At 40.2% G+C, this 19,507-nt stretch overlaps 1 protein-coding gene across 2 annotated transcripts in view; it reads left to right on the forward strand.

Moving 5' to 3' along the window:
- LOC135704651 (ubiquitin-conjugating enzyme E2 W) overlaps positions 1-19,507 on the forward strand; it is a 144,966-nt gene that overhangs the window by 26,955 nt on the left and 98,504 nt on the right. Inside the window, exon 1 of one of the 2 annotated variants that reach the window (XM_065226134.1) lies at positions 12,909-13,607. The exons of the other annotated variant lie outside the window; for it this stretch is intronic. The gene's annotated coding sequence lies outside the window, so the exon portion shown is untranslated. Of the gene's footprint in view, positions 1-12,908; positions 13,608-19,507 lie in introns of those variants that run through there. 2 annotated transcript variants of the gene reach the window in all.

Consider the following 19,507-nt stretch of genomic DNA (forward strand, 5'->3'; position numbering starts at 1 on the left):
GCTTCCGCTTTTCCAAATCCGAATTGCCGGGCCTTACGCTTGACCCCTGCCATCAGATTTTGTACAGCCACCTTGTCCACCTTCTTCGCCGCAGAAAGCCAGTTTGCCTTGAACTGCTGCTCGCCCTTAGCAGTTTTTTTGGTCTTCTTTAGGTTCCGCTTGACAATAGCCCAGTGTTTCTCAATTGGGCGGAGCTCTGGCGTGTTGGGAGGGTTCTTGTCCTTGGGAACCACCTGCACGTTGTTGGCGGCGTACCACTCCATGGCCTTTTTACCGTAATGGCAAGATGCCAAATCCGGCCAAAACAGTACGGAACAACCGTGTTTCTTCAGGAAAGGCAGCAGACGTTTATTCAAACACTCTTTCACGTAAATTTCTTGGTTGACAGTCCCGGAAGCTATGAAAATGCTGCTTTTCAAGCCACAGGTACAGATGGCTTGCCAAACCAGATATTTCTTTGCGAACTTTGACAGTTTCATGTGCTTGAAAACATCTGCTACCTTTCCCCTTCCTTTTGCCGTATAAAACTCCTGTCCCGGAAGCTGCTTGTAGTCGGCTTTGACGTAGGTTTCGTCGTCCATTACCACGCAGTCAAACTTGTTACCGTTTGGGTAGTTTACCCTATATCACCAGCACTGAGCAATGAGAGTGAGTGTAGGTATCGGCAATCCATACTGCTATTAAGTATGAACGAGCAAGGCCGACTGTTGCTAACAATAGTCTATTGAGTTATCTATAATATTAATCTATTTATTTAACGGTTATGCCGAAAGTTATTGTTTATTTACTTAATGTTCTATGTTATAAAACTTAATTTATTAAAAACAAATGAAAATATGTAAAGAAATAGCAGAACAGATTAAAAATACCACTCCAAAGAAACGGTCAAATTAAAATTATCAGAACACAATTTGTAAAACATAAGGTACACTTCCCATACAGACACCACAACCAGGATCGGTTAACAAAAGAGGGAAATAAATGAAAAGTATGACGGGTGGAAACAGGGAGTATGGTCAAATAGGAGGATACTACTGGGTCAGATCGAATGGGCAAGTTCTTTTCCACTTCAGCTCTTCTCGAAGGAGGTTTGGATCATAGTTCACAGACTAGTATCGGTATATTTACAACATAGTCCAAGTGTTCAAACATTTCAAGTCGAAGTGAATTTCCAGTTAAGTAAAGTGGAAATAAAAACCTCAGGAACGCGTTAATCAAAGAATCAGGTAACATACCTAACCCAACTGCCCAGTAGTTTCCATATAATAAGACCTCCCATTGTTTTAACCCAAGGACCCATTGTCCTTAGTTTGAGTCTCCGCTGTTCAGCGTTGAGCCACCGAACGCTTTCTAGACCGTCGGAGCGGTCAACCCTCCCAGCGAGCGTGAAGTTCCTCGCAATCACTGGCGATCAACCCGAACGCTTTCTAGACCGTCGGAGCGGTCAACCCCCCCCCCCCAGCGAGCGTGAAGTTCCTCGCAATCACTGGCGATCAACCGAACGCTGTCTAGACCGTCGGAGCGGTCAACCAAGCGAGCGTCGGGAGACACGAGATCGAGTCATTCCTAAACTAGCAGATCATCCGCTGGGTCATCCGCCCAGCGATCCACGATCCAGCACGCCGGCCGGCCATTCACACACCCACACACACACACACCCTATTATACGTAAGTAACGTGATATCCTAAATAAAAAGTGCCTAAAAGAAGACCGAGTAGAACGTTATTTGCGCCCTGATCAGCCTCACCATCTCACTCTTTGTCGAGATACGACCTGGGGAAGAGTCGTGAGCTAAGCCAACAAAAGAGGCTGGTGGAAAGCCCACCCCGTTGGTCCCCGTGGCTCTAGACCAGGGACCTGGGGGATTGCCATAATAGAGAGCTCTGCTCCCACAGAAGTAACAAACTTCGTCAGCATCGTCGTGTACAGCCTCCGGGATCGCGCTTTGGCCGTCGTATTTTGTTTATCATCGCGATTTGGAGTCACTACCTTCTTGTAAGTCGATAGTCCGGCTCGTTTTTTGGCTCGATGCACGGTTGTAGACGATACACCCAGCTTATTTGCGGCATCTCGGAGAGAGAGGTTAGGGTTTCGCTTGAAACTACCGGCAACTCTCTTTGTCGTCTCAGCGGCTTCCGGTTTTCGATTTCCCCCCGATCCAGACTTCCTGGCTGTCGACAAACGTTCCCCAAACACTTTAATTACATTTGTAACGGTTGATTTGGCAACTTTTAGCGATTTTGCCAACTTTGCGTGCGAGTAGCTCGGATTTTCGCGATGCGCGAGCAAAATTTTGATACGCTGCTCTTCTTGCTTGGACGGCATTTTGACAACTGAAGAGTGAATTCCAAAATCAAAATAGGTGCAACATTCTACACACACACACACCTTCAAAATGAGGGGTGTTCAGGTTTTTTAAATGCAAAATTGAAAGAAATACGTCAAGTTGATATTGACCAAATTTTGACCGTATCACCCTTTATCAACATAATTTTAATTATTTCCTCCTCCTCCACCTCCGATGTAGACGGTTAATAACCGTTTATGTTAGCTGTATTTTTCGGTTAAAATATCGTTTGCTGTCTTTCAGTAAAGCATTGCTTTGCTGATCATGATCCAGCAATTCGTTTTCCTGAAATCTAAATCTCAAATCTGGTGTGTAGAATGGTAGTGTGAAAATTGTATATAGAAAGTAGAAATCGCTCAAAGGACAATTTTGAGGAAGGTACGAATCGGGTCGAGCATCCCCTTTACCAAACTCATTCATTGATAAGTGGTGGTGCGGGGTGTTTCCCATCGCCACCACTGGCAAAAGGGATAATCGAAGATTTGCTCATGTACATCACGGAACTATCACCTCTATACTTTCATCTCCTCATCTATCGTGTAAAAATGTTCATTCTGAGTTCTCTTAAGCATCTCCAACTATGTAAATCGTTAACTTAACGCATGAAGTATAAAAAAACATGATTCGATTAAGGACATTTATCTGGTTTTCCACCATTATTTTGACATTAACCCCATTCCGCAACTGTAGGACATTTAGTGGAAAACCTACCCTGAATGTTGTAAAATAAACTTCTCCGTGTCCTAGAATATAATTTAAAAAAAAGCGATAAAATGATTCAAATTTAGTGAAAATTCTCATGTAATAGAACGTCTCACTACTTCCCACCATCCACATCTATGTAAACAAAAGAGCCTGGTAGCGATTACAAATTATTACTCTGCCTCAAACCCGTTAAGTGGCGTAATTCTTTCTAATTGTATGTAATTTAAAAAGTATAACCACAATTGGATAAACGCGAGCACAGAGCATATAGCCATTCGCCCGCTTCCGTCTTGTAAAATAGCGTCTAGCCACTGCGCCTCGCCGCTGGCGCCGTCGTCACTCCGTCCCTATCTCGTCTTTATCAGCCAGCCCCGAGACTTACAGCTGCCGCCGCGGACGCTTTCACACGCATTTATCAATGTCCCACTGTTCTTGATGGGCGAGATAAAGCAATAAACTGCATTATCCAAAGTCCATTGGACTAAATAATCCTCCTCGCGATGCCATTCTGGTTGCAGCGAACGAACGGGCGGCGGACGTCGTGTGGGGTTTTGTCACTCACACCTACTACCAACAACAACAACAACGTCGTTCGAGAATCTTGAGTGCAGTGAGAGGTTGTTTGTTTTTGCTTAGGTTGATTGTCTTGTCGCTATCATAATAATAATGATGGAAGCATCGGCAAACAAAACACTGATGGCGAACAAAAAGTCGAGAAGAGTGGGAAGCTAAGACAACCTCGCGCTTAGCCTTAACCTCTCTCGGCGGCTTTCTCAAAACAAAGCGCCTGGCCACTTTGGACGTTACCGAACGGACTGGTTTGATGGATGGAGACGGGATAGTTCAAGAAACGGTGACCGGACGGGAACGGTTTGAGTCATGTATTATAGTTCACTGCCACTTATGACCGCGAGGAGCGTTGCATACGGCGGATGACGGACGGACATGGGCTTTTATTGTCTGCCGGCCGCTCAGCCGCGTTGCAATTTAGCGAATTGGATGCAGAAACAAAAAAAAAATGGATGTGGAGGCGATGTTGATCGAGTGAAAAGAAGAAACGTACATCATGAGTCATATGAGTGTGGCAGTGACAAGTCTTGTTAAAAATGAATTGGAATCCTTGGCACCTAAAATTGAGAAACTTATATTATTGATGTATGTACGTGAATCAAGGTGCAGAAGGTGTCAGTTGGGTGAAAGTGGTCTGGTGCTAGGGAGACGACATTTCTAAATCTCAATCCGAAATCTCACTATTTTCATTTCAAGCATCTAAATTAATCTTCCAGCAGCATGGATCACGATCGCGTGTGCATCTAATGACAGCAAAACAAAATCTTCCCTGCATTGTCGATAGAGTTGTCCGCCTCGTTCTGGTTTTCATTCAAAGATAGTCTAAGGATGAATTTCATGAATTTTTTTTTAATTGTTCCTGCAGAGAATTTCTGGGCTGTTATAAGACATTTTCAAGGACTTAGCAGGGATGTCATCTGATCACTCAATGCGGGCAATGTACTGATTTTTCTGAAATCTACATACGTGATAATCAAACACATTTTGACGGTATTCAAAAGATAATATCAAATATTTTATTTTTTAACTTCTATAAAATCAATTTTTTCCTTGATGTGTTTTCCGACGATCTTGTTTTCCGCACTGAGTACCAATGCTACAAACGCCAGGGAAGCAGCTCCCACACCTGGACCCTACCTATCGACCCACAACTCATGGAACGAGAACCAACGGCCTTACTTCCCTTCTGGGATTGAACCCAGGCCCTTTGGAGTGAGAGGCAGTCACGCTTACCACTACGCCACCGGCTCCTCTGAATAAAATCATTTGAACTTTGTTATTTTTTATATAACTGGATATAACTTCTTTATATAAAGATATACAGGTGATGTTTTTATAACAATGCTTCTCATGAAGCTTCAAAAGTCTCTTAGAAATGACTTTCAGGAGAAATTTAAATTAAAAAAGTTATACGCAAAATATGGTTTTCAGAGGGCCACCCTAAAGGCATACATAATGCATTTCAAAACAACACATCTGTTTGAATATTTTTAAGTTTTGTGTCTTTAGTGAAGTTTTGAAGCTTAAAAAATGTCTGGAAGAGGGACGCACAAGGGCAGAAACGCTCATCCCCCTATGGACGACGAGGGAGTCAAGTCTGCTTCGAGTATCGGGACGGGCAAGTGGTCATCGACCCATTCCCCGAAGGACTTCGAGGGACTCGAACACGCTGCTATAACAACGATCGAAGCTGCCAAACCCAGTACGCTACCATGTAATACCTCTTCTCTCTCTGTTGGGTCATCCCTGTACTGGGTGGGTGGAACTTCTACACCTGCCCTTGGTGGGGCCCTGTCTCATTCAGCATACAACATCAATCTGTCAGCTGGCTCCGACCAACACGATGGATCGGACACCTACGATATAGATCTACCCGTCGACCAGAGTGGCAGTCACCGTCGCGATGACACTAGCTCCACAATCACAGCGCGCTCGTTCCCCACTCCTGCCTTGCTCAAGCCATTAAACTTCATCCTGCAGTGGAACATTAACGGGTTCCTGAACCACATTGGTGATCTAGAGCTCCTTTGCCACGACGATCCCCCCTGGGTCATCGCACTTCAGGAAACTAACAAAGTGACAACAGACCAAATGAACCGCTCTCTAGGCGGTAAGTATACGTGGACAGCAAAACGGGGAAACAACTTCCGGCACTCCGTGGCCATCGGGGTTTTGAAGACGATACCTTTCCAGGTTGTCGATATGGACTCCGAGCTTCCCATACTTGGTGTCCAGCTGGCGGCACCGGCGAACATCTCCGTCGCATGTGCATACCTGCCATGCGGACGGCTGCCAAACCTGCACGATCAACTCAGCGAAGCCATAGCTAAACTACCGGAACCGTGCATCCTTTTTGGGGATCTGAACGGGCACCACCCAAGCTGGGGCTGCCCCGCTCCGACCTTCGAGGTGTTACCCTGGTTGATATTTTCGAGAAGGAAGACATGGTGATTCTGAATGAAGGTGTGTCCACGTACTTTAACGGGCGGCATACCTCTGCTGTCAGCCGCTGCTTTGCCGGAAAAACTCAGTGGAGCGCGAACACGGATCTCTATGGTAGTGACCACTACCCCATCAAAGTTCAACTTTCGACCGCCATCTTCCCGATGACAACACGAAGGCCCCGATGGCGCTATGAACAAGCGGACTGGGATAGCTATGGTGAAGCCTTTCAGTCCTTGTTACTACAGCGGAATCCGAACAGCATTGAGGATTTTTCAGAAGTGGTATACGAAGCAGCAACAGCAACCATCCCAAAGACCCGGATGAAAAGCGCTACGCTGGTGGAATGAAGATACGAGGAAAGCCGTTAAAGCCCGGCGTAAAGCACTTCGCCGTGTAAAACGCCTTCCTATCGGACATCCCGACCGCGAGGACGCTCTCCATCACTACCATGAGTCGCACAATCAATGTCGACAAGAAATCCGTGTCGCCAAACGAACCAGCTGGATGGACTTTCTGGAAGGAATGAATTCGTCACAGTCTTCGGCCGACTTATGGAGAGTGGGAAACGGCGCATGACACCGCTCCACGTACAGATTAACGGTGAAGCTGTTTCTGACCCTGCAATTGTAGCGGACGAACTCGGCTCGTACTTTGCCGATCTCGCAGCCATCGAGAAGTACGAAGACGAATTCAAGCGGAAAGCTAAGCCTTCGACGTCATCCATTGCAAGTTTCTCTGTTTCTTCTGACGCTGGAAACTCGGACATCAACCAGGCATTCTCCTGGCAGGAATTGCAGCATGCCCTCCGCTGCAGCAACGGAAAGTCGGCGGGTCCCGACGAAATCGGGTACCATCTACTCAAGAGGTTACCAACGCCAGGCCAGCTACGGATGCTGGAGCTTTTCAACAAGCTCTGGCTCACCAACTCGTATCCAGCGTCGTGGAAAGAGAGCTTAGTCATTCCCATCCCAAAAGCCAATGAAACAACCCGTGAAGCTAGCATGTTCCGGCCAATAGCATTGACATGCTGTATGGCCAAGGTCCTGGAGCGAATGGTCAACAAGAGGCTAAAGCATTTCCTTGAAGCCGAAAACCTGCTAGACCATCGACAGCATGCCTTCCGTCAAGGGTACGGAACGTCAACTTATTTTGCAACATTAGAGGAGGTCCTCAAGAGTGCCAACGATAGAGGTCTCCACACCGAGATCGTCTCGCTGGATATATCGAAGGCCTTCAACAGGACGTAGACGCCCCTCATCTTAGAGCAGCTTGTCAACTGGGGGCTGTGTGGACCCTTGGTCCACTTCATCAAAAAAATCCTGAACGATCGCTCTTTCAGAGAACAATAGCCGAACTGCTAGGCTCGGACTACCCAACCCATGCCCACATATACACAGACGGATCGCTTTCCCGAGCCGGGGTCGGAATTGGAGTAGCCGGAATTTCAGCACCGATGAGTAGCAGCCTACCGCCACAATGCTCGGTTTTCTCCGCCGAAGCTGCGGCCATCTTTGTTGCCGTTACAACACCATCGGACCGGCCCATACTGGTGCTATCCGATTCGTACAGCGTGATACAAGCCCTTACATCGGAGACCATGACTCACCCCTGGATACAGGGTATTCTGGAGGCCACACCTCCGAACACGGTGTTTCCCTGGATCCCTGGGCACTGCGGTATCTCAGGAAACAGCGAAGCCGACAGCCTGGTAGGGCCCCCGTTATACCGACGAAGTGCCACTACAGGACATAAAGCGATGGATAGTCAGCAAAATGTGGGAAGCCTGGGAAGCAGATTGGTGCCAATCCCAATCCCTCTTCATCCGAAGAATCAAAGGAACGACGAGCAAGTGGACGGATATGTTGAAACTACGGGACCAGAAGGTGGTTTCTCGTCTTAGGACAGGCCATACAAGGATCTCACATAGTTTTGGTGGGACGCAGTTCCACAGAATGTGCTACGTTTGTGGAACCACTGCATCGGTGGAACACATCCGCAATACCAACATCTACGGGAGCAGTACGCACTTCCCAACAGCATTGGGGACATACTGGGCGACGAAGCTTCCACTTTAGCGACAGTTATTTATTTCCTCAAGGACGCTGGGTTATACAACAACATTTAGGTCCTTTTAACTTTCTTTTGGCTGACGGTACATCTCTACCGTACGGGGATTACCCCTCCTACGGTGGAGATCCGATCTCTTTCAAAACCCTACCTAACTTTGATGTACCAGATTGTTTTTTTTTTTCTCGTTACCTGCATTGTTAGTCTTTTTACTGGAATCTCAAATTGCTTCTATTTGAGTACATGTGAATTGTAAGCCAATTCCGTAACAAAATTTGCTGGCAGAACCCCAGTCTGGGACCTCCCATTTTATAGAGATGAACTAGCCAACGGCTAAAAATCTCTCTAATAAAGATTTAAAAAAAATCTTAAAAAATCTCTTCTTTTAGTACTTGTCAACATTAGGGTGGTCCTCAAATCGACTCAAAAATGCGTGAATCTCAAACAATGTAGTCCAAGAAATATGAAACATTGAATGAGGATATAATCAGAAAACATTATAAGTAATAAGAATACAACATTAAATTCATGATGGCTAGATCGTAAATACATTTCATAAGTGATGGTTTGAGTGCGAATTTGATTTTTTTTTATTCTGGACAAGAAAGCAAACACCTTAGACACACAATATTAAGCAACCTCGACGAATTTGTTTTTTAAGATTTCATACTTATGACAATTTTGATGACTCAGTGTTTTTTTTAGTTCTCAGGCTTAAAAATCGTGACGAAGGAAAATTTCAAAAGACTTGAATTTCGAATTTTTGAATTCTACAACCACTCTTTGACTGAAAACAATTTTGGGAATGTGATTATTCTTGCTTATGCTTATTTGCTTTTGCTACTAATGCTAAGGGCATCCTAAAAATTCCGTTGGATCTTTTTCCAAAATTCTAAAGAAAAAATCTTCAAAGTTCCAGGCTCTTGTAAAAAATGTAAATTCTAAGAAATTTCGAAATACACTCAATTCTGGTTTTAAGCGATTTATTTTCGTCCGCAGTTTTGATTGTGTGATCTCAAATTGTAACCAAATTTAATGCAACTTGCGGTATTGAAATTTCTGTTCCCATTCTAAATGGGAAATCTAAGATTGGGCCCATCGCTAAAAATCTACCTGTTAAGTACCTGTTACATTTTACACCAGGAATGTCATAAGTCAACCAGGAAAATAATCTTGTTTGTATAATTTAAATAGGGTTTAAATTATATGTATGTCAAAATTTCTTTTTATAATCAGGTCAAAACTAACCATTTTGTTCACAGAACTAAACATTGATGAACAAAATTTACCCTTAGGATTTAGTAAACATATTTTGTATTTATTTTTAATTAATGTTTTTCTCGAATCAATGATTTGTGCTTAATTGATAGCAGTCTTAAGCAGTGCCGACGCGTTACTACTTTGAAGTACCTGCTCAACATGTTCAATAAAAAAGTTCTATTTCTAAAAACTTCAGATAAGGCCCTCGAACTTCATGCAAGTTCTACAAAATTCGGGAAAGACTTACAAGTTTCAGGAAAATCCTGTGAACTACTGTGATGACCTACGACGGTCAGGAACTCTCTCCGAACCTTCAGAGAAGTTCTACAAATTTCAGAGAAGTCTTACGAACTTCAGGGAAGTTCTTTAATCTTTGGGGAATAACTACGAATTTTACAGAATTTTCTACAGATTTAATGTAACTTCTACGACATTTAGACATTGCTTAAAACTTAAAGATAATCCTATGACACTTATGGATTTTTTTTCGAGCTTCAGAGAAGTCTTCAATACTCTTGGGAAGTCCGTAACATAGTTCTCCAAGCTCAAAAAATTTCCTAGAACTTCCGAGAAGTCGATTGAACTACAGGTAGTCCTACGAAATTCATGGGAGTTCTCCAAACTTCAGGGAATTTCCAAGAAATTAAGGAAAGACCCACAAACTTTTGGAAAACCCTTCGATATTTAAAGCCTTATGAACTTCAGGGAAGCTATTCTAAATTTAGGGTCTTCATATATTCAGTTAAGTTCTTCAAAGTTCAGGGAAGTCCTCAGATCTTCGAGAAAGTTCTTCGAACTTGAAAGAAGTCTTACGAACTTCTGAAAATGTCTACGAACTTCATGGTACTTCTACGATATTTAAGAAATTCCTATAACGGCGCCGGTGGTGTAGTGGTAAGCGTGATTACCTCTCACCCCAGTAGGCCTGGGTTCAATCCCAGTTGGCGCCGCCGGGATGTTCTGAGGCATAACATCTCTGATCACGCCTTCCTTCGGATGGGAAGTAAAGCCGTTGGTCCCCGGTTCATGAGTTGATGGGTCGATAGGTAGGGTCCAGGTGTGGGAGCTGTCCTCCTGGCACGTCGGTAGCATTGGTGCTCAGCACGGAAAACAAGATCGACGGAAAAAACAAACCAAAGGAAAAAAAAAAAGAAATTCTTATGCATTTCTAAAAAACTCCGAACTTCAGGGAAGTCCTAAGATCTTAAAAAAAATGATTCGAACTTCGGGGAAGTCCCATGAAATTCAGACAATACAAACTTCAATGAACCCTTCAGGAAAGACCTTAACGCTTCAGGGAAGTTCTATGAACTTCAGCAGTCAGTCTTTTTAATAATAAGAGTTATTAAACCAGCGTTGTTTATGAAATCTTTTAATCATATGATTTTGAAATCATGTTGTAATCAAAATTCCGCTGAATAAGATTCTTAATCGTTGACAATTTGCGGAAAATTTAAACAAACTGGAAATCCGTAAAATTGTTAGAAGCAAAGGTTTGTTTAAAGAGTCCTCATTCTTATCACACTTCGCAATTTCACCTTGAGATAAATTTAAAAAAATCGCAGTTTCAAAAACAGAAATCTCAAGATTTAGGGGTTTATAGATCTCTAAATTTCAGACATTAGACAGGGCTCCGCGCAAGTCCGTCGTATCTCAGCTTTTCTTCGTCATACACCCCTAAAATCGCTCATTTTACGGATTATCGCAAATGTTTCAGTGTCAATGGTAATTAATCTAGTAAGCAAAGATGTTTTTGCAAAAACATGAGTGAAAACGCTTTGCTATTATAGTTTTAGCACATAGTACGGAAATAGGCGCCATGATACGACGAAGTAGCGCGGCTCCCTACTAGCTTCTTTACAGCAAACAATCAGATAAAGATTTCGCGGGCATTCACAGGAACCTTAATAGGGTTAATTACCCCATTTCCGTCCTATTAAGCACAACCCGCACTAAGTCTTCCTTAATCTAGCGCAGTTTGGCACCAAACGGAATGCTGTTATTACTGATGGCTTCCAAATTTATTTACCTTTCCGTACGTACCGTAAGATTTGAAAAAGAGAAACCAATCGTTGAGATATTGTCAAAAGCCTAACACTGCTTCTTGACGCCAAACTCGGCCTACGGATTTTAAACTCGGCCTAACGCATTGAAACGCCATTGAAACGCCATTGAAACGCCAATGAATTCTCTTCGGCCTATCGGATGAAGATAAAACGTGATTCGGTCGGAGTGCTTCTTTTGTTTTTGGGAATAATGGGTGCAAACCTCCATATCACGCGTTCTCAGTGACTTCGTTCCGTAGCTTATAAACTAAAGTATCGTACCAAACGTACAATTGACTTGTTAACTCTGAAATCAAGGATTTATTTGAAGTTTTCTGCTCGATAGGCCCAAAATGAGCGATTAGGCCGAAGTAGTTCTCTACCCTACCTATTTTGATTTGTGAAATTCCGCATTGCGCGAAGAATGATAGTACAAGGATTCACTTTATTTTTTTATTAAACATTGTTTGTCAAATACATGGTTTTTAAAACCAGGAAATGTTTAAATCATTGACCAGGAAAACCAGGAAAAAACCAGGAATTTCAAAATGGAAATTCACTTGCCACCCTGGCTAGACATAAGCCGTAAAAGGCTAAGAGTTAGTTCTCATGTCCCAACCGTCAGCTTCGTGTTTAAATCGCAAACCAACAACATCATCAGGTAGGGGTCACTCTCCGAAAGTGGTATTGGTTTGCGTAGGCGTACTTTGGTTCGCGTGCAAAGGACTTTACAAAGTTTGTTTACAAAAGCTTTTTTACCGATATCAAATGTTACCGCCTGATATATGCCTAGCGTCATCTGAACGGCATTATCTGGAACTAAACTAATTATTTCAAAAATAGTCCTTTGCACAACTTTACCCAAGACACCAACTCTCTGCGATTTTTGATCAACAAAAATACAATTCTGCCCCGGTGTGCATCGGTCGCTGACCTAGTAGAATAAAGAGTAACTGTCCAGTTTGAAGGTAATCCTTATTAACTGTCATTATCATCAATAACTCGAATTTTCTAATTGTTTCCTGCTATAACCATTTGTTTTCAAACACGAAGCAATCACCTTAATTTGTAGAGCCTTCGTGTCAAATTAGTTTGCATTTGCACTCGAAAAAGCCAAAGCCAATTCACTTCCCATATGCTCGAAGTAACCGTACTCTCCAAACCTGCTGCTACATAAAATGTTACAGTTGAAGGGTGAATAATTCATCCATTGCAGACTTTGTTCGATGTGACGCCCTGATTGGTGGAAATCATCTGTTTGTTGTTACTTAACTTGAATTCGAGCAGTAAAGGTTCACACTTTCCGTTCAGGATGAATTTTGAACGGAAAGAGCACCCATTTGCTCGCATGCTCATTTACCGCGCGCTTCTGTAGACGACGTCGTTGGTTGTTGCGCTGATGGTGAGAGCAACACATTTGCGCTCAACCCTCAGCTCTACGACGCTTCCGACGACAACGGCTAGGAGCAGTTGGTTTAGTTTGAACGCAGCCGCGGTTCGGTTCGTAACTCGCGTTCGCTTTTCTTCTCTTGCATTGAAAGAATAAGTTCAGTTCCAAAGGGCCACTCCGGTTGGTCGCGACGAGAACGCGTGGACAGAAAGGATCAGCTTCATCTTCGGTACGGGAAAAGTGATTTACTGCAGCCGGGGCATCGTCCAGTGTCCACCCAAGCCGCCAAGACAAAGTGTTGGAATTTTCCCTGACTACAAAGGTTTTCGATCTTGCCAGCTGCGTGGTAGTGCGGAGGTGTTCAACGCATTGCAATAGCCAGAAGATCGTTCAACAAACGAAGAAAGTGTTGGAATCTGTTCGGTTCTCGTTTACTTTTGTGGTGAAAAATCTGTGAGTTGTTTATAAATATTTTGAACGCTTCCGAGCACCGATCCAGAGTTGGTCGGATGGCTCAGCTGGATTCAGTCTGGATTTGCTACGAATAATCGAAGAAACGAAAAGTAAGTGCTCACAGTCAGGGGTGTGAAAAAGCGAAGTAGGAAAAATAAGTGGTGTGAAAGATTTAGTTAAACCCCATCGGCGGCCACTTCTGAAGAGGGTGTGTGCAAGCAGATAATGAAAGTAATTTATTAACAATCCGTCCGGAAAATCTCATCACCACCGCCACCCCCACCGATCGAACGCCCACCGAATGAATGCGCTTCAAGTGGTTTCGTAAGTGTGATTTGATAAAACAAAAATTTCGCTGCTGTGATTTCAGTTGTCCGCTACTTATCGGGAAGACGCAATCTTGTTTAGAGGGGGAGTCTAAGCGTTTATAAATTAAATAATTATAAATTAGGCCAAGCGACCGAATTGGCATCAGTTTGAGATAAGCATTTTTTGTAAAACGTATTGTGGGCGACAATTGGTTCAAAGGTACTCTTGCCGGGTTACAATTGAATTTAAATACACTGCTCTTATCATACGACGACTGCTGTCATGTCTCGAGAAACGGTGTGGGATTTTCTTGTCCGGGTTTGTTTTGTCTGAACAGAAAGCAGTACAAACACCTACCGGGCAAGATAGTGCTCTTGATTTAATAAACATTCTTGTATTGGTGTTACAACAGGGGTGATGTTTACTGACCAAAGAACCCCCGGCAGGAATAATTCTTAATTTTCTTGTTTGGGGGACAACACCTATCAACGGTGCAAAGTTAAATTGAACGTGTAACCCTTTAATTTGCCAGCTGTAGCAGTTTTTTTTTTATTGTTATGGACCATTAAGTCGATATTTTAATGGATATATGCAATATTCCGTTAAAGAAAATAATGAGCAGCAAAAAAGATGTTAACATTATGTTGATGTTCATCCTAGATGTAAAACATCATGTTTCAAAGAAAGAACAAATTCCCATGAAAAATCCTTAGCTTAAAATACTCCTATATGCGAGATTTTAACAAAAAATTTCATGTCTTAGTTCTTAAACTACAGTGTATCGCAAGATTGAGCGTACATCCTAGTCGATTTTTTTATACATTGTAAACAGACATATTTTTTTAATCTTGGCTGATGGTTAAACAGATATTTATTAATATTCGATTCGCTATAGTTTTGGACTTTATTAGAAGAACCTGTGTGAAGTTAGATTTATTTTAGTAAAACGTTCGATTTTCAACTTTTTACCTATTGGACGAATTTTAGAAAAAAATAGTGGAATATTAATGATCATAAAATGAGCAAAATTTCAAGAAGTTTAGATCATTGTATTTTAAGATATTAAGGTATTTCACGAAAAAAACGTTTTTCTCAAATATGTAACTCTTACTTTTAATAAACGCAACCATATAAGCCCAATACTTTACCAATAATTGATAAAAGTATGATGATTCAGCAACGAAAAATTCATAACCGTATCTCTTTAAATTGGACTTTAACAACAGGTTTTTCTAAAATTTAAGGACATCTGTACGCTCAATTTTGAGATACACTGTATGTAGACGTTGTTGTTTTTGTTTTTGATGGGAGTAAAGGTCATTCAACCAAGTAGAAACGATGGGTATTAGACTGATGCAAAATTTGACTTTTTCGCTCCACAGTGCTTAAATGGTTTCAAATTGGGTCCTGATTAGCCTCCCAAAGTTACAACTCATTTGGTTTGGAACAGACTTCGCACAAACCATTTGAAGTTTACATGTAAATTACTATGGGAAATCTCAAATTTTTTTTCTCATTGCCTTCTAGTCTCTTTCCATATTGAGTTGCGAAACAGTTCGATAGCCATTCTTATAGAAAATTTTCTCAGCTACAACTTTGCTCAAAATTGTTTCTATGTAAAACGAAACAGAAAAAAGTTATTAATTATTTAAGAGATTGGTAAACATGGTATGACATGATCAAGCAGCTGCTCTCTAGGCAACACTGTATTTTGCAGTGTGACATAGTAGATATGATTTTTGTGTCCTATTCAACGCCCCAGAAACACCAATGTTACCTGCTGAGCAGTTGATTGAGCATGATCATAAGACATCAGCGCATTGAACCATTGATAACTTTCGATCCTTGCATTTAATGAAAAAGTGAATTTCAGCAAAGTTGTAGCTGGGAAAATTTCCTACAAGTACAGTTGAAAGTTTTTGAAGCAGACCGATATGGTGAATTATTAGATAGACCTGAACAAAAATCTTGGTTTTACTATAATAATTCCCATACAAACTTCAAATGGTTTGTGCGATCTCAGTTTCTCACCAAATGGGTTTAAATTTTGAGAGGTTAGTCAGGATCCGATTTGAAATCGTTTAAGTATTGTGGAGCGAAAATTTCAAATTTTGCATCACTCATGTGTATGCCCTGAATCTCGAAAAGTCAGCAATCTTAAAGCTGAGACTTAATTCAGGATAATAATTGTTATTTCTTATACCCCGTGCACATTACAGCGTATATCACGTGATATACACTGCCTTGCAATGAGCACTCATACATCTAGTTTTAACTGGAAATCCTATGTATGAGTTCTCATTGCATTACGTGCTATATGCTGTAATGTGAACGGGGTATTAGAATGAGATCCTGAATATTGTTTTTATAGCTGATGAATGATGAGAATTGTTCCGAGTCCATGTTTCTAAATTTATTTGTTTTTGTAATTGTAGGATTTTAAAATTAATTCTTTCGCAGATCCATATATTTTTAAATGTTATTTTTTACTATTTTTAAAATATAATTTTGTAATGTCTTTGATGATTTTCCCGGATATTTAAATTTTAAAACAAATTAAAAAAAAGCTTTATTCAAAATTACTCAAAAATATTACCGTTTATGTTTTTCCCAGGAAGCATTTACTTTTCTCAACAACTTTGTGTCAGACATCATTTCGATCAGAAGTAACGTTTTTGTGCTACAATTTGTTGAAAAATGTCAAAGACACTATTTAAAAAAAAAAAACAAGATCCAAAATGGCTGAATTTTAGCAAACATGTGAATGATTGCCCAAACAATCAACTAAGTTTCATGCAAATCGGAGAAGTTTGAGTTTTTCCAATTCCGGCGTTGAATTGCTCTTTTTGAAGTTCAATTTTTCACTTGAGTAGTTCCTGGTCAAATAGCAAAACAAACATGAATTTTTGATTCGACCTTCTCCGATTTGCATGAAACTTTGCATAATTGTTTGTTATGGGCAATCTTTCAAATTTCAGGCGTAACATTTGAAAACGGCCCAAAAATGTTTGTAAACTAAAGTTATAAAGCCATTTACACACGAACCGAAATAGGCTAACGTAAACCAACAACATCATCGGGTAGGGGAAATTCTTCCCTTTCCGATAGTGGTATTGGTTTGCGTACAACTTTTACTTACAAATGCTTTTGTGATGTTTTCTAATGCTACACCTGATTTGTGCTATAATTCGGCCATTTTGAATATTCCATTTGTTTCAAAATGGTGTATTTTACATTTTTTAATAAATCGTAGCTTGTTAACGTCACTTTTAATCGAAATGACGTCAAATACAAAGTTTTAGGGAAAAATAACGGTACATTTTTTTTTGTAAATTTTAGAAAAAAAATAAAAATCCTAAAAAAATATTAAAAATTTAAATAACGAAAAATGTTCTTGTTCATTTTTTTTATAAAAATCTATTAAAAATGCAAACGTCTGAAAACATTACAAAAATCGTAGAACAACAACTTTTGATTAAATTTTTTGACTTTTAATTTACTTTTTCTTGAATTTTTTTGCATAGAAAACAATATCTGACGACACCATTTAAATCGTTTTCTGTACAAACATTCTTTAGTTTGTAAATTTTTAGGTGTCCAAAGTTTTCAATATTTGAAAAGTTTGCATTTTCCATTAGCTTTTTTTTAATCCCAATGTTCAAGCAAGGATATATATTGTAGTTTTTAATATATTTATTTTTATTTTTTCTCAACTGTGTATATATTTCCTAGAACGACTTTATGTTGCGCCACAACATTGTCTAAGACGTCATTTCTATCAGAAACGACGTTTTCATACAACGATTTATTAATAATTTTAAAAACGATTCAAAATGGCTGTTATTGCACAAATGTTATGCATTGCCCAGAACAAACAATTATGCAAAGTTTAATCGAAATTGCAGGGCTGGTAGCAGGTCACTTTTTAATGGCTACGTCACTATTTTCAAGCCAGTCCCTAAAAAGTCACTTTTTTCCACCCAAAAGTCACTAAAGTCACTATTTTTTTTAATTGAGTCACTAAAGCCACTTTATCATGTAGAAAGTAAAGAATTTAGCTTTTACAAATCACATCAAATCACAGCTTGATCACGTAGAACCACCGACAAACCGACTTGAAACTTGAACTTAACTTTTGCTTAAAAATCTCTAACATGGTAATTTGTATGGTCATTCATGTCGGTTTGTCGGTGGTAGAACTACGCAAAATTGATATATGCATTGGTGTAACTAATGGGGGTGCCAGGGGGGCAGGCCCCCTCCAGAATTATCTAGGCCCCCTCCTGAATTTTTGGTGTTTGTTTTTGACTCACCAGTATTTTTTCAAGCTTGTTAAGTTCAATGCTACTATTTAACAGTGATTAATAAAATTGGACCGCCCACAAAGATTTTTAAAGTCCTTTATGTTGATTACTTTTGTTATGTTCTGGACTAGAAGAAACCATTTTGAGAAATTATATTATATCAAATCGATGACAATAAGACGTCTTCAGGCTCTACAAATTGGCCATGGGCCCAAGAATTTTTCTTTCACTTGTGGAAACTTCGTAAAACTTCAAATACAAGTTCAAGGAAGATCGTAGAAATTAAGTAAACTTGGTAGATATTCTGGAAAATTCATAGACCTTCAGAAAAATTCGTAGAAAAAAGGAACTTCGAAAAGTTCTGAAAACTGCGTAGAAGTAGAGAATTCATTTAAATTTGAGGAGTTAGAAGTTAAAGGAACATTATTTTATTTTAGGGAAGCTCATTATTGATCGGGAACTTCTACATAAATTCATTTTTTTAGCCCATGGACTTGGTAGTAGTAGTGGTGGAGTAGTAGTGGAAATTCAACAGCAAACTTTGTAGAAGATTTTCAATTTTCGTAGCATTTTGAGGAGCTGCATATAAGTGTAAGGAATTTTGAAAAAGCTTTTAAAAGATCTAAAAATAGTTCAATAAACTTCTATGAACTTCAGGGATCTTCGCCTCAGTTTAGGGAACTTCGTTGCAGTTTTTCAGAAATCTTACTCTAAAAAAGCTCAATGAACTTCTTGGAGGTTTTGGGAACTTCGCTAAATTCAAGGAACTTTCTAGGCGTTCAAGAATATTTGTAGATGTCTTAGGTGTCTTTCCAGAAGTGCAAAGATGTTCAGAGATCTTTGTAGATTTTAAAGAAATGAAAAAACATATGGAATTTGGAATAAATTCAGGGAACTTCGTAGAAGTTGAGGAAATTTTGTAAAACCTAAGTTTTGTAGATGTTCAGGAAACGTTGCAAAAGTTACAGGATATTCTTTCAAACATCCTTCCTAGACATAAGGAAATATTCGAAAGATCTCCATATAGTCCAAGATATTAGTAAAGTTCACTGAAAATTTGTTAGGTTGTAGGTTGATTAGGAAGTATACAAAAGTTTTCCAGCCAATGAAATCAGATGGACAGCTATAGTGTCACAAATTTGCACTCCAGCAGCTAAATTCTGGGCAGAAATTTCAATTTCTGCATATACCTCATATGTATAAATTGCTTTCTTTTCGAATATCCTTTTTTATTAGTTACAAAATCTTGAAAACATATGGGTTTGGGATCACAAAACTATTTTTATTTTGACATTAACAATGTTAAGGATTGTGCATCTGCAGCATATGCATGTACGTAATTAGTGGATTTGTTAGTTATTTCGACGCTTTTTAACAATTCTTGACATTTCTCATTTTTTTTTAAATAATTTCCTGTTAAAAATCAACATTGCTATCGATGCGTAGAAATATTTCTGATCGGTTGGTGATAAAATTATTAAAATTGGTCCAGGAGCAGCTGAGTTATTAACATTCAAAATCTTTCGTAATTTCGTTACATTTTCCATCTTCAGTTTTCACAAAGTGTACCCCCATATAGAAATCACTGACGTAGGCCTACGTCAAAAAATT

This window comes from Ochlerotatus camptorhynchus, unplaced genomic scaffold (genome assembly GCF_037179485.1).
Source record: "Ochlerotatus camptorhynchus isolate MF236.1 unplaced genomic scaffold, CSIRO-AGI_Acam_v1.1 ptg000244l, whole genome shotgun sequence".
Lineage (NCBI taxonomy): Eukaryota > Metazoa > Arthropoda > Insecta > Diptera > Culicidae > Ochlerotatus > Ochlerotatus camptorhynchus.